The sequence below is a fragment of the Carassius auratus genome, chromosome 22, assembly GCF_003368295.1.
Source record: "Carassius auratus strain Wakin chromosome 22, ASM336829v1, whole genome shotgun sequence".
Taxonomy (NCBI): Eukaryota; Metazoa; Chordata; class Actinopteri; order Cypriniformes; family Cyprinidae; genus Carassius; species Carassius auratus.
In genome coordinates this window covers 14,553,094-14,565,984 of record NC_039264.1, presented here as the reverse complement: position 1 = coordinate 14,565,984, position 12,891 = coordinate 14,553,094, and the positions used below count along the sequence as shown (strand labels likewise).

The 12,891-nt window shown below is 40.6% G+C and overlaps 1 long non-coding RNA gene across 1 annotated transcript; it reads right to left on the bottom strand.

The window, feature by feature from the left end:
* Positions 1–575: 575 nt before the first annotated feature.
* Positions 576–1,163, bottom strand: LOC113039810 (uncharacterized). Its single transcript, XR_003275083.1, has 3 exons — positions 1,127–1,163; positions 766–832; positions 576–692 (listed from the first exon to the last, which is right to left on the bottom strand). It is a non-coding gene; the product is annotated as an uncharacterized LOC113039810 (long non-coding RNA).
* Between the last annotated feature and the right edge of the window lie 11,728 nt (positions 1,164–12,891).

Here is a 12,891-nt window from a genome sequence, read left to right as displayed (position 1 = left end):
CATAAGGGTCAATTAATTTTTTCTAAAATTGTTAGGATATAATTTTTTTTTTTTTTACAATAGAACCATATTTGGCTGAGGTACAACTAATTGAAAATCTGGAATCTGACAGTGCAAAAAAATCTAAATATTGAGAAAATCACCTTTAAAGTTGTCCAAATTAAGTTCCTCGCAATTCATATTAATAATCAAAAATTAACTTTTAAAATATATTTACAGTAGGAAATTAACCAAATACCTTCATGGAACATGATTTTTACTTAATATCCTGATAATTTTTGACAATTGCTATTGATATACCCCAGCGACTTCATATCACAGGGTCACATATTACAGAATAAAATGGACAAATACACACATAATAGATAAAGACACAGAAACATCCACCTCCAACAGAGACACCTGGTGACAATATCCATAACACACCACACATACAGCATAAATGGTTGCCCACTGCTCCGTGTGTGTGTGTGTGTGTGTGTGCACTTTGGATGGGTTAAATGCAGAACACAAATTCTGAGTATGGGTCACCATACTTGTATGTCCTTCACTATATACTTCACTATATATCTCACCTGGACTCAACAGAAGTGTCTTCCTCTCTGTAGAGATCTGAAACATCCATCCCTGGGTTTTTCCTCACAGACACATCCATGTGTTCAGGTAAATCTGATTCAAAACGCTGAATCAGACTATAAATGAAAATTTAGTGTGCATTAATTGTTTCTGAACATTAAAAATGTGAAACATTTCAGGTTTTCTCACCTCTTGACTGTCTTCATCTGTGTGTCATGTTCTTCAGAGAGATTCATTCTAGAGGCCATGGTTTCATCTAAAAGCAGATCCAGATGTTGATCACAGAGTCAGTTATGAATCAGCGATTAATCAATCTCAGTAGTCAGACTGAGTTCAAATTAAACAAAAACAGCATAACAAATTCAGAAAAGCACTGTGTTAAAAAGAAAGTAAAAGTGTAATCTGTCGATTTACAGACTCTGTGTATTATCTCCTAATGTCATTTAAACTACTTTCAAAATATCTGACACTGCTTATTGTTGTACTTCACTTTAAACAATTCAGGATTGATTTTGGCTATCAAAGATGAGTGTGAAATTGTGATACTTACTGCGTTTTTCTCTCTTAATGTAGTTTACTTCCTCATATGACAATACAGACCCCGTTGTAATAGTTTAACTTTTATGATTCACCTGAGAAGGAGGAGTTTTAGTGCCCAAAACAAAACATAAAGGGTTATTTCCCCTTAATGTTAATTCTTCATTATTTAATGTTATGTAACCCATGAATTTTTTTTTTCCCTCACAGTCTGTACTCTGAGTGTTGTTTATATAAAGGTAGTCTTGTGTAGTTGACGACTGAAGGTCTGGGATTCATTGAAGCTTTCATTGGCCATGGCCCACCCATGAATCTGTTTGACTGACATCTGAAACAAGGGCGTGGAAAGGTTGCCACAATAACAGACCGGTGTGTAAAACTAAAATATGATACAAAAAATGATACTCGCATCTCAGCTTGTCTAACAGACATTTCTTGCTGGATGATGGACCATCACCTTCAACTCAACCTTGCCAAGACAGAACTGCTTGTGGTTCCAGCAAACACATCGTTTCATCAAAATTCATCATCAAGTTGGGCACATCAACCATAACTCCTTCAAAAACAGCTAGAAGCCTTGGAGTCATGATAGATGATCAGCTGACTTTCTCAGACCACATTGCTAAAACTGTCCGATCCTGCAGATTTGCTTTATTCAACATCAAGAAGATCAAGCCCCTTCTTTCGGAACATGCTGCACAACTTCTTGTTCTGTGGCTGGACTATTGCAATGTCCTCTTGGCAGGTCTTCCAGCCAGTTCTATCAAACCTTTACAATTAATCCAGAACGCGGCAGCAAGATTTATTTTTAATGAGCCAAAAAGAATACACGTCACACCTCTGTTTATCAATTTGCACTGGCTTCCAATAGCTGCTAGCATAAAATTCAAGGCATTGATGTTTGCCTACAAAACTACCACTGGCTCTGCACCCATTTACCTAAATTTATTACTCCAGACTTATGTGCCCTCTAGAATCTTGCGTTCTGCAAGTCAACGTCGCTTGATTGTGCCATCCCAAAGAAAGCACAAAGTCTCTTTTAAATGTTCCCTCCTGATGGAATGACCTCTCCAACTCAGTTTGAGCAGCTCAGTCCTTAACCATCTTCAAGAATCGACTTAAAACCCATCTCTTCCATCTTTATTCGACCCTCTAACTCTAGCACGCACTATTCTAATTCTATTCTTAAAAAAAAAAATCTAACTACCTTTCTAATCTTTTTGTATTCTATTCTATTTTCTTTTCATTTATTATGCAATTGTGTGTGTGTGTGTGCTATATATGTATATATATATATATAGTACAGACCAAAAGTTTGGACACACCTTCTCATTCAAAGAGTTTTCTTTATTTTCATGACTATGAAAATTGTAGATTCACACTGAAGGCAAAAAAAGTGTGAAACACCTGAGAATATGTCATATTGTAGGTTCTTCAAAGTAGCCACCTTTTGCTTTGATTACTGTTTTGCACACTCTTGGCATTCTCTTGATGAGCTTCAAGAGGTAGTCACCTGAAATGGTCTTCCAACAGTCTTGAAGGAGTTCCCCCGAGAGATGCTTAGCACTTGTTGGCCCTTTTGCCTTCTGTCTGCGGTCCAGCTCACCCCTAAACCATCTCGATTGGGTTCAGGTCCGGTGACTGTGGAGGCCAGGTCATCTGGCGCAGCACCCCATCACTCTCCTTCTTGGTCAAATAGCCCTTGATGCTTTCAGTGTGACTCTACAATTTTCATAGTCATGTAAATATAGACAACTATTTGAATGAGAAGGTGTGTCCAAACTTATATATATATATATATATATATATATATATATATATATATATATATATATATAAAGGCCTCTAACACTAGCTTGCTCTATTATTTTTTATTCTATATCTATATATCTATATTTCTATATTCTATATCTGTTTTCTTTTTCTTTTTTATATATTTTTTAAACTCCTTGCTATGTGTACTGTGTTAAGCTAACGGAGACTTGATATAGCACTTATATATCATTGCTCTTTTTGTTGTTTTTGATTGCTTCCACTATCCTCATTTGTAAGTCACTTTGGATAAAAGCGTCCTCTAAATGAATAAATGTAATGTAATGTAATGTAAAATAATCACTAAGTAAAGGTGTGACAAAATGTCTAGACATATGGCTAATAAATAAAAATTTATTTTTCTTTTTTGCCATGCATTGGTCATAGAGCTCATTGTAGCGGTGCCTCAGGTGTTGAAATAGATTTGTTATACATTATACAGGTTCACATGTACTCCGTTTGCCGTGCGTATACAGTATGTGTATGCGGTGCAGAAGTATAGCAGCAAGAGCGCATTATTGTAACGCAAAAGCACATTAAAATAATCCACCAGCGCGAATCTCTCCGCTCGCATGTGGATATTTCCTTTGCTCTGTCACAAAATCAGGGGCGCATGCTCAGATACATGCTGCTTTCGCCCATAGAGAGTGCGTGTTATATATTTTGGTAACTCTTGTTAGCTGTTGAGGCTTACTGGATAGTCCAAAGATATTAATGAAGACATGACACACAAGACCTGTCCACTCCGACTGTCTTTCTTATTCTGATAATATTCTGTTCTCTGATTCCACAAGATGCTTGAATACAGAGCACCACCTAGTGGTAAGAACCAGCATACATCACATCTTCCTTTTTTATCAAAGAACAATACACTACTTTTTCTTTAAAAACTTTGGTTTTGTAACTTACTTTAGATTTTAAGATCAGTGTAAACAATCACAATGACAGGTATTAAACTCTCAAGCAATTACTTAACTACAGATAAAGTCTTAGAACTTTAGCAAGAATAACGTTTTGGTGGCCTAACCACTCTGCCAGAACATGTCACTTTTATAGTCTCTTATGAAAGAACTTCAGGTTTTGAAGACAATAGTCCAGGTTTTTTTTTTTTTTATTGGCAGTGACACTGGCATTTCAGCCACTACATCTGGGACACAGTCATTTATCACCAGATCAAATAAATCCTGAATATGTGAATTCTGGAAACTTGTCTCTTTCGTCTTCAGCAGGTGTTTTCGATTTCTTCTGTCAATATCTCCATCCTGCGTTTGAACCAGGTATGACCTTGGCCTTTCATGCTTTTCCAAGACAGCTGGCTGCCAGTGACTTTCTGCTCTCAACCTCACCTTTTCGCCTTCCTTAGAGTAGGTAGGTCTCTTGCTCCTCGATCATAGTAGAGCTTTTGCTTTAACTGTCTATTAGGCTTTTATGAACTCCTTTATAAAGCTGTGGTTGTAACAACTTACTTGCTGTTGGCAATCTGGCTTTCCGTCTGCGGCCCATGAGTTTTGCAGGAGACAACTTTACTTCTCCAAGTGGCGTATTCTGGTACTCGAGAAGAGCGATGTACGGGTCTCCATGACTTTCTTGTGCTTTCTTGAGCAGATTCTTAATGGTCTGTATAGCTCTTTCAATTTGACCATTCGACTGAAGATATCTGGAGCTTGAAGTTGAATGTTTGAACTCCCATTTATCCCTGGAGTTTCTAAATTGTGCACTCACAAACTGTGGCCCATTATCTGAGACTTTATCTGGAATTCCATGTCTTGCGAAAATCGACTTCAATGCCGTTATCACATGTTGGCTTGTTGTCTGTGTTAATTTTGCAATTTCAGGAAATTTCGAGAAGTAGTCCACACATAGCAGATAGTCTGCTTGGTTGAAATGAAAGACAACAACTACCTTTGCCCATGCTATGTCTGGTAAGTCATGACTGACGTGAGGTTCTTTGTTTTTGTTCCTTCTGAAGATATTGCACACAACACACTTTGCAACTATATATTTAATTTGTTTTCCCATTCCCAGCCAGAACAGTACATCTCTTGCTCGCTCTTTGCACTTCACCACTCCCAAATGAACTTCATGAATTTTCACCAGCATTTTTACTTGCAGGCTCTGTGGTACTACGAGTCTTGTATTTTTGAACAATAGTCCTCCTGAGATTGTCAGTTCTTCCTTGAAAGTCCAGTACTTCTGTATTGAAGGTGGCACACTTCTTATTTGTTTAGCCCATCGTTCCAAATCTCTGTCCAGTAGTTGTTCTGTTTCTTCCTCGAGGTAGGCTCTGCTAAGCGTATCTGCTATTTTCAACTCTTTCCAGGTTTGTAGATTACCTGCAGGTCATATGGCTGGAGTTTCATCAACATCCTCTGCAAACGTGGTGGGTCTTCCTGCAGGATAACAGCTCCCAAACCCTCCAAACTAGCATCGACAGAAAGAGTCACTTCCTTGTTGACATCAAAGTATCTGAGAACTGGGGCATTGCTTAGCTGTGAATTAAGTGCCTCAAAACTCTTTTGTTGTGATGTTTCCCAGTACCACTCCACTCCACTTTCCAAAAGTTTCCTCAGTTGTGCACTGGTCTCAGACAGGTTTGGAACAAACTTTGCAAAGTATTGAACCATGCCAAGAAACCTCATTAAAGCAGATGTGTCTTGAGTGGAAAGTGTTTTTTTTTATGGCTTTGCTTAAGTCTTTTGGGTCAATGCAGATGTGAAGTTTGTTCGGTTTTACAACAGTCACCATACTATTTACCCAATCTGTTGGTTCTGTTTGTTTCTTGATGACTTATTTTGTCTATTAGTTTTATCAGGACTTTTCTGGGTGGATGTATCATAGGTGCCATGGCTGGATCAATCTTGATGTGATTCACACCTGGCATGCACCCCAAACCATTGAACACATCATCAAACTCCTTCAGGATGTCTGTGTTTCCTTCACAGTCTACTTTGTAGATTCTTCTTACAAGTCCTAACTCTGTGCATGCCGATCTTCCCAGGATGGCAGATGAGGCTTTCTCAATAACTTGGAACTCAATCTCAGCTTCATTGTCTTTAATCTGGCAGATGATTTTTGTAGTACCTTTTGGCTCCATCTTGTGGCCAGAATATGAAAAAACAAACATACAGTTTGACTTGCACAGTGACTGATTTCCCTAAAAAACTTGAAAATCTTTGTACGAGATTACGTTGCACCCTGCTCCCGTATCCAATTTAAAAGAAAGTGCTTTTTGTTTACCTTTAGTATTTCAGTCCATTTGTCTTTCTTCAGTACTGTGGCGTCAGTTACTTTATTAACTTTATTAACTTTGTTTCAAGTCTGCTTCTCTTCGATGGCACCCACAAACAGTTATGTGTGATCCTCTTGTTTAATCTCATGAACGTTCTTCATTAAAAACCTTGTTTTGTCTTTCTGTTTTTGCATTTTGCACATATTGTCAAAATGATTTTTTTCTGCGACATATCGTGCATATTTGCCCATATGCCGGACACTTTCTCGGCTCATGGCTATAACCGCATCTAGTAAACTCTCCTTCTTTCTTGGACACTGCACTTAAAGGAACATTCTTCTCAGTTGACTCCTTTGTAAGCTGCATCTTGCTAATTTTGTTTAGGGTCACTTCAGTTTCCTCATGAAGGGCTTTAATCTGGCTTTTTGTGACTTCACTACCTCTGCAGATATCTATGGCTTTGTCTTGATCCAGATCCGGTTCTCTCAAGAGTCTAGCTCTGATTTGATCATTGTTCACAACACACACTTTGCGGTCTTGAATCAGTAATTCTGTCAACTGTGCGAATTCGCATTCTTTAGCCTTGTTTTTTTTTTAAATCAGTCACATATGCATCAATCAGTTGGTTCTCAAGATGGCAGCGCGTCCACACGCAGCGGCTTCTCTCTGTCCTGACAGAACAATGGTGTTTTCGTGTTTTTTTTGTCTGTGAGTCGCAGTGTTTTTTTTTTTTTTTTTGCATCTACCTGTCTTTAAACACACATACAGTTGTGAATTTCTGCTGGATGTCGCCACAACCGCATTTTAAAGTTAAACTCCACACACGTGGAACAGCTGCGGGATCTCGGTCTGCTCCGGAGGCCTATACCATCACCGACCCCCACTGCTGCATCTTGCCCACAACGGAGGCGCCACAAGGGGCGTGAGAGGAAGCAGAAGAGGGGTAAGTGTGGAGGTGTTTGGGCTAAGCTAATGGCTAACCCACACAAGCCATCTATCCCCACCATCATATTGGCTTACGTATGCTCTTTGGACAATAAACTAGACTACATCTGATTACTACGCTCAACTCAGAGGACACTAAGAGACTGTCGTGTCTTTGTGTTCACTGAAACATGACTGAAGCAACAGCATTCCAGATGGCGCTATTCAGCTTGATCAGCTGACATGCTATCGAGCTGACATAGCTCTCGTTGCAGGAGAAAAAACCCGCTGCGGTGGGCTTTGTGTTTACATAAATGTTGCATGATACTGCGATGCTGTTGTGATCTGCAAACACGGCTCAGCCATGGTGGAGTTTGTAATTATTAAGTGCCGGCCATTCTATCTGCCGAGGGAATACGCTGCCATACTGCTTGTTTCTGTTTACATTGCCCCAAACAACAACAATAAGAACAATGCTCTAAATTAACTGTACCAGCACATCAGTGAGCAGCAGACAGCCCACCCTGATGCTTTTCTCATCATAGCTGAGGATTTCAGCCATGCAGACTTAAAGAGTGTGTTTCCAAAAATACAGCAACACAATAACTTTCCAACAAGAGGTAAAAACATTTTAGAATTTGTTTACACCACACTGAGAGGAGTTTCCTAAGGCCTCCCCCTCCCAAACCTCGGAGCCTAAGACCACATCACTGTCATGCTAATGCCTGCATACAGACTGCCCATTAGAGTCACCAAACCAGGTCAAAAACAGATTCAAGTGTGGTTGGAAGGGTCGTCAGAGGCTCTTCAGGACTGTTTTGACACAACTGACTGGAATATGTTTAAGCAGGCTGCCACATACAATAACACCACAGACCTCCAAGAGTACTCCGAGACTGTCACTGCCTATATCAACAAGTGTATTTATGATGTAACAGTCACAAAAACCATCACTGTCTGGGCCAACCAGAAGCCGTGGATGACAGGGAGGTCTACAGACTCCTGAAGCTGCGGGATGCTGCTTTCAGAGCTGGAGATGAGGTGGGCCTGAGAACAGCTAGGGCCAACCTGTCCCGTGGCATCAGAGAGGCTAAGAGACAGCACTCCAGGAGGATAGCCCATCAATTCAGCGACAGCAGAGACACTAGGAACCTGTGGCAGGGGATACAGACAATTACGGACTACAAGCCCCCACCACGGACCTGTGACAACAACATCTCTCAGCTAAATGAGCTGAACACCTTCTTCACTCACTTTGAGGAACAAAACAACACCACAACACAGAAGACTCCACCTCCTCCCGCCGACCAGGTGATGACGCTGACCCCTGATTTTTCTATTTGGTGCCTAAACTCTTGAATAACCTACTTAACATTGTTTGGGAGGCAGACACACTCTTGCAGTTTAAATCGAGATCTCACTGCGACCGAAGGGAGCCGTGGGTCTGCTGCACCAGAAGGGAGAGCCCCGTCAGATGCTGAATAGGCAAGGAGATTCGAGGTGCAGTTTGGTGCGTCGGATGGAGGGCTCCTACTGAAAAAATGAAATGAAAAGACGGTCCAGAGCAGATTTAGATTGAGTGTTCCGGAGTTGGACATAAGAAAAGAGAGCCTGATAAGGTTGAATTGGAGATGGGGATAAAAAATATACATGTTGTGGCCTTTCCTTTCTTGGTCCATCTTACTTTATTTAATAAAGTGATAGTTTTGCTATCAAGTATAAACAAATCAGAGATTGTCAGGTTGAGTTTGGGGTTAAATTTAGCATCTCAGAAAACTGAAAAAGCCACAAAAAAACATGGCATCTACAAATTTTCTGAGATCTGAGATTTGATGGTATTAGGCACAGGAAGTGGTTCCAGAGTGGCAGCACTCAGTGGAGTAGGTAGAGGGGCCATTGTGAATAAAGTATACTGAGGTTTGGTTTAAGTACAATCTAGAAGGAAGATAAGGAGGGGCCGTAACCGTTTGCGGAGGCAGCCTCATGCACAAATTAGCCCCTGATGCTTGGGGAAGACCATAGGAAGAGGAAGAGAAAGATGGAAATTAGGGAGAAGGCCAGTGTGCTTGCTATGGCATCTGCAGTGGGTGCTGCTGGCCACTGATGTGGAAAATGAAAAGTGGAATGTTAAAAGTAAGGTGGCTGAGCTTGAGCAGCCAGTGGAGGCAGCCTCACAATAGCATCTACGGCCGGAGGTAGAGTGGAAAGTAATGGAGGTGAAGAAGCCACACCAGTGGGCGATGTTGCATGCGGCACAGCAGCTAAAGGTGCTGCAGTGATTGGCTGAGAGGAGGAGGGAAGCAGTGCAGCATGAGAAGCGTCTGAATCTGGGGCACGACCTAAACTTGCTTCGTCTTGAAGCTGGAGCAGAGCGAGAACTTGATCTGGAAGACAATGTCATTTTAAATGACGTAGGGAGCTAAGAGTAAGAGGAGCATGGGCTGCAATTGTCAGCAGAGGCAGACTGACATTTAAATAATCTTCTATGGGAGCAGGAGGCAACTAAAAAGAAAAATTGGTCATTAGAAATGTGAGAAAAATCCTGAGATGTGTTGGGCTGAGGTGCAAGCTGAGACAGGCAGCCTAATGCTTCCTTCAGTTGCTGTAGGCCACAGGGAGGGAGTGGGGTTTTTGACATTCTGAAGAGACTGTGCATCCTGCATGGCTAGCAGAGGAAGCCTCATGCGAGTGTCTGCTATGCGAGCTGAAGGCCGCTGAAAAGGAAAAGGATTAAAAATAGCAGGAGGAAAAGAGTGAAATGTGAGGGCATGCGTTGCCAGCGTATGCAGCTTTGCACAATTTTTAGCTACTATAGCTGTAGTCCACTCTGAGCTTGTGATATTTGGGGGGGAAATGCTGAAGAGAGCCTGCACAGCTAGCAGAAACAGCTTCACAAGCATGTGTTACGGGAGCTTTAGACCACTGAAAAGAGAAAGAGGTTAGAGGTAGCAGGAGAAATGATGTCTTGGTGACAAAATATTTTTACAAAAATACATTATTTTCCTTTTAACCACATGAAAAGCAGTATGTATTGAAACAGATACCCAGCCAAGCAGAGACCTGGAGACTTGGAGAGAGGTGCCTAACAGTATGCACAATGCATGCAAATTAAGTTGCCAGTTGTGCTTTTTTTTATTTATTTTTTATATGCCTTAGTTATTAGTTTGCACTGATAATTTTAGATTATTTAGGTACAGCTTTGAACTTAATTTGTCAAATCAATTTCCATCTTATCGGTCTATCTGAGAACGATGTGGGATTTAAAATACAGGTAAAATGATAGTGAAAATTACAGAAAATGTGAGTAATTTTATTGTATTTCTACAAAAATGACATCAACATCCATGATGTTATCATGTCATTAAAAACTTAATTTGCAGCACAGACTGTGCTATCAGCGGAGGGAGCCTCGTGACTGCTACAAGCATAGACATAAGTAAATATAGTATCCATGTTTATGGCTACAAGAGCACAAGGCCATGCTACACGCGTCACTGCTTAAAACAATGTTTGTGTGTAGTATATTCTCTTACACAACACACACACACATGCAGTTCAGCCACAACACTAAAATGCTGAAAGTTTAACAATGCCACCTGTCGAGGGGAGAAATTTTTAGGCAGCAAGTGAACAGTCAGTAACAGGTAATGGGATAATGCACTGAGCAGCGCTGATGCCCATCATGTGAAAACTATTAACCGCTGAAAGGATGCTACAACAAAGCTATCCACAGCAGACACCGACACATACAAACCAATTTACACTCATGAGTGTATGTATTGATCTATAGAATGAAGCTGAAAAAGACACAGGTGATCGTAGAATAGCAAAATTAGTTTACCTTCTGTGATATTGTTCATGATGGTTCGGCACAGAAGCACTGTATCTAAGATGTGAAATCTACTCTTTTATCGAAGGTTCTAAGGAATGCAAGTGATGTCACTAGTGCATCTCTAGAGCCGATGTCTTTCTGTGGTTACGAGCGACATGAAAACGTCTCCGGTTACTCTTGTAACCTCATTTCCCTGAGAGTGGCAATGAGACATTGCAAAGCATCGATGTGGCAACAGCTAAAATTTCTCAGAAATCCTGACGTTTTATAGAATAATGGCAGTAAACTGGTTAACTGTCACTAATCTATGCAAACTGGATTAGCTGAAGCACTGATCAAGCAGCGAGCATGATCATATCTCCGAAATGTCTTTGACAAGTGTCTCTGTGAAGGTATACTGAATTTGCATATCCAGCCAGACTGAGCAACTGCACTGAACACAGGGCAGACACAGCAACGTAATAAACACCTGAAAATGCACATAGACCTGTACAGTGTGGGTAACAAACGTTGTGTCAAATTGCAATCATAGTAATGAACTAGAAAAACAAGTGAGGTTAGTGACTCAACAAAAACATTTGAGATGTCAAGGATGGTACATCTAGCATGTAAAACCTGGGGAAAGTATTCTGAGAGGACCAGCCAACTGCAAAGCATATATCCCAAATACAAGTAGATGTGCCTTTAGACCAGGCCCATGACTAAACAATAGCCTGCGTCATATTCTGTTGTTGAGAGGGGATTTTTAAATAATTCCAAAATAAGAAAAAGCTTAAGGAAACTCAATGCATTACTCGCATGATGTTCACAGCCACACACTATGAAGCATGCACATGCAAAAAGGCACATAACACCAAACTAAATCCACTTTCATATCTCCTTCACTCCTTGCCTTTGAACAGAAACATATATAAACACAATTATGAGAAAATACCAATCTTGACAATCATTTTGGTAAATCCAGTCGGTTATGTCTTTAGTAAAAGAGAAGAGATGAACAAGAGATTGGATGTGTATCATTAAATTGGATCTGTGTATGAGGTCTTAAAGGGACAGCAGTCTATAAATACCTGGTGTTGGCGCAGTGGATAAGACGCATGCCTTTGGTGTGAGAGACCCGGGTTCGAATCCACTGTGAGGCACTAATGTGTCCCTGAGCAAGACACTTAACCCCTAGTTGCTCCAGAGGCGTGCGACCTCTGACATATATTTAGCAATTGTAAGTCGCTTTGGACAGCTAAATGAATAAAGTGTCAGCTAAATTAATAAATGTAATGTATAAATACCTGCTCTATTTGTTCTTAATTTTACTGGCTGGTCACTTGTCTCTTTAATCGTGTTTGAACTTTCTTAGGCTAGTAGTTTTAGCTGTGGTATCAAAGAAGAAATTAGTCTTAAGTAATTAAAGGAAAGCCAAGTATAATTTAAATAATTGTAATTTTTTTGGATGCCGACAAACAATCGCTCAGCAGACAAAGCGGGCAAAGAAATGAGAATTAGACATATAGCCGGGTCTGGGCCAGAGAGTAACATTGCGGTTTTGGACCAAGATCCAAAGTTAATACATAGTTATACAATCCTCATCCACTGAGAGCGCTGCTAAAAATTCCCCGGTCACACCACAGTCTCAGAGCATGAATGCAATGGGCTAAAATCAGCCAATCGTCCACTTTAAGAAGTGAAAGCACTGTATCTATGCACTTTGATAATGTGTGCAGGGTTAAAGCCAGCCTAAATGGGAGAACTGAATACTTATATGCTGTGCCCTTGAACACGAATCTCAGGAAGCGCCTGTGGTGCGACACAACCTGAATATGGAAGTATGCATCCTTAAGGTCTATGGATGCAAACTAGTCCCTTGGAACGATTTTTTGCCAAGATCTGCTTCAGAGTCACCATCCTAAATGCCCGTTTGTGAAGCACTCTGTTAAAGGTCCAGTATCGGACGCAGTCCCCCATCTTGGCTATTTTGTGGTGCCCA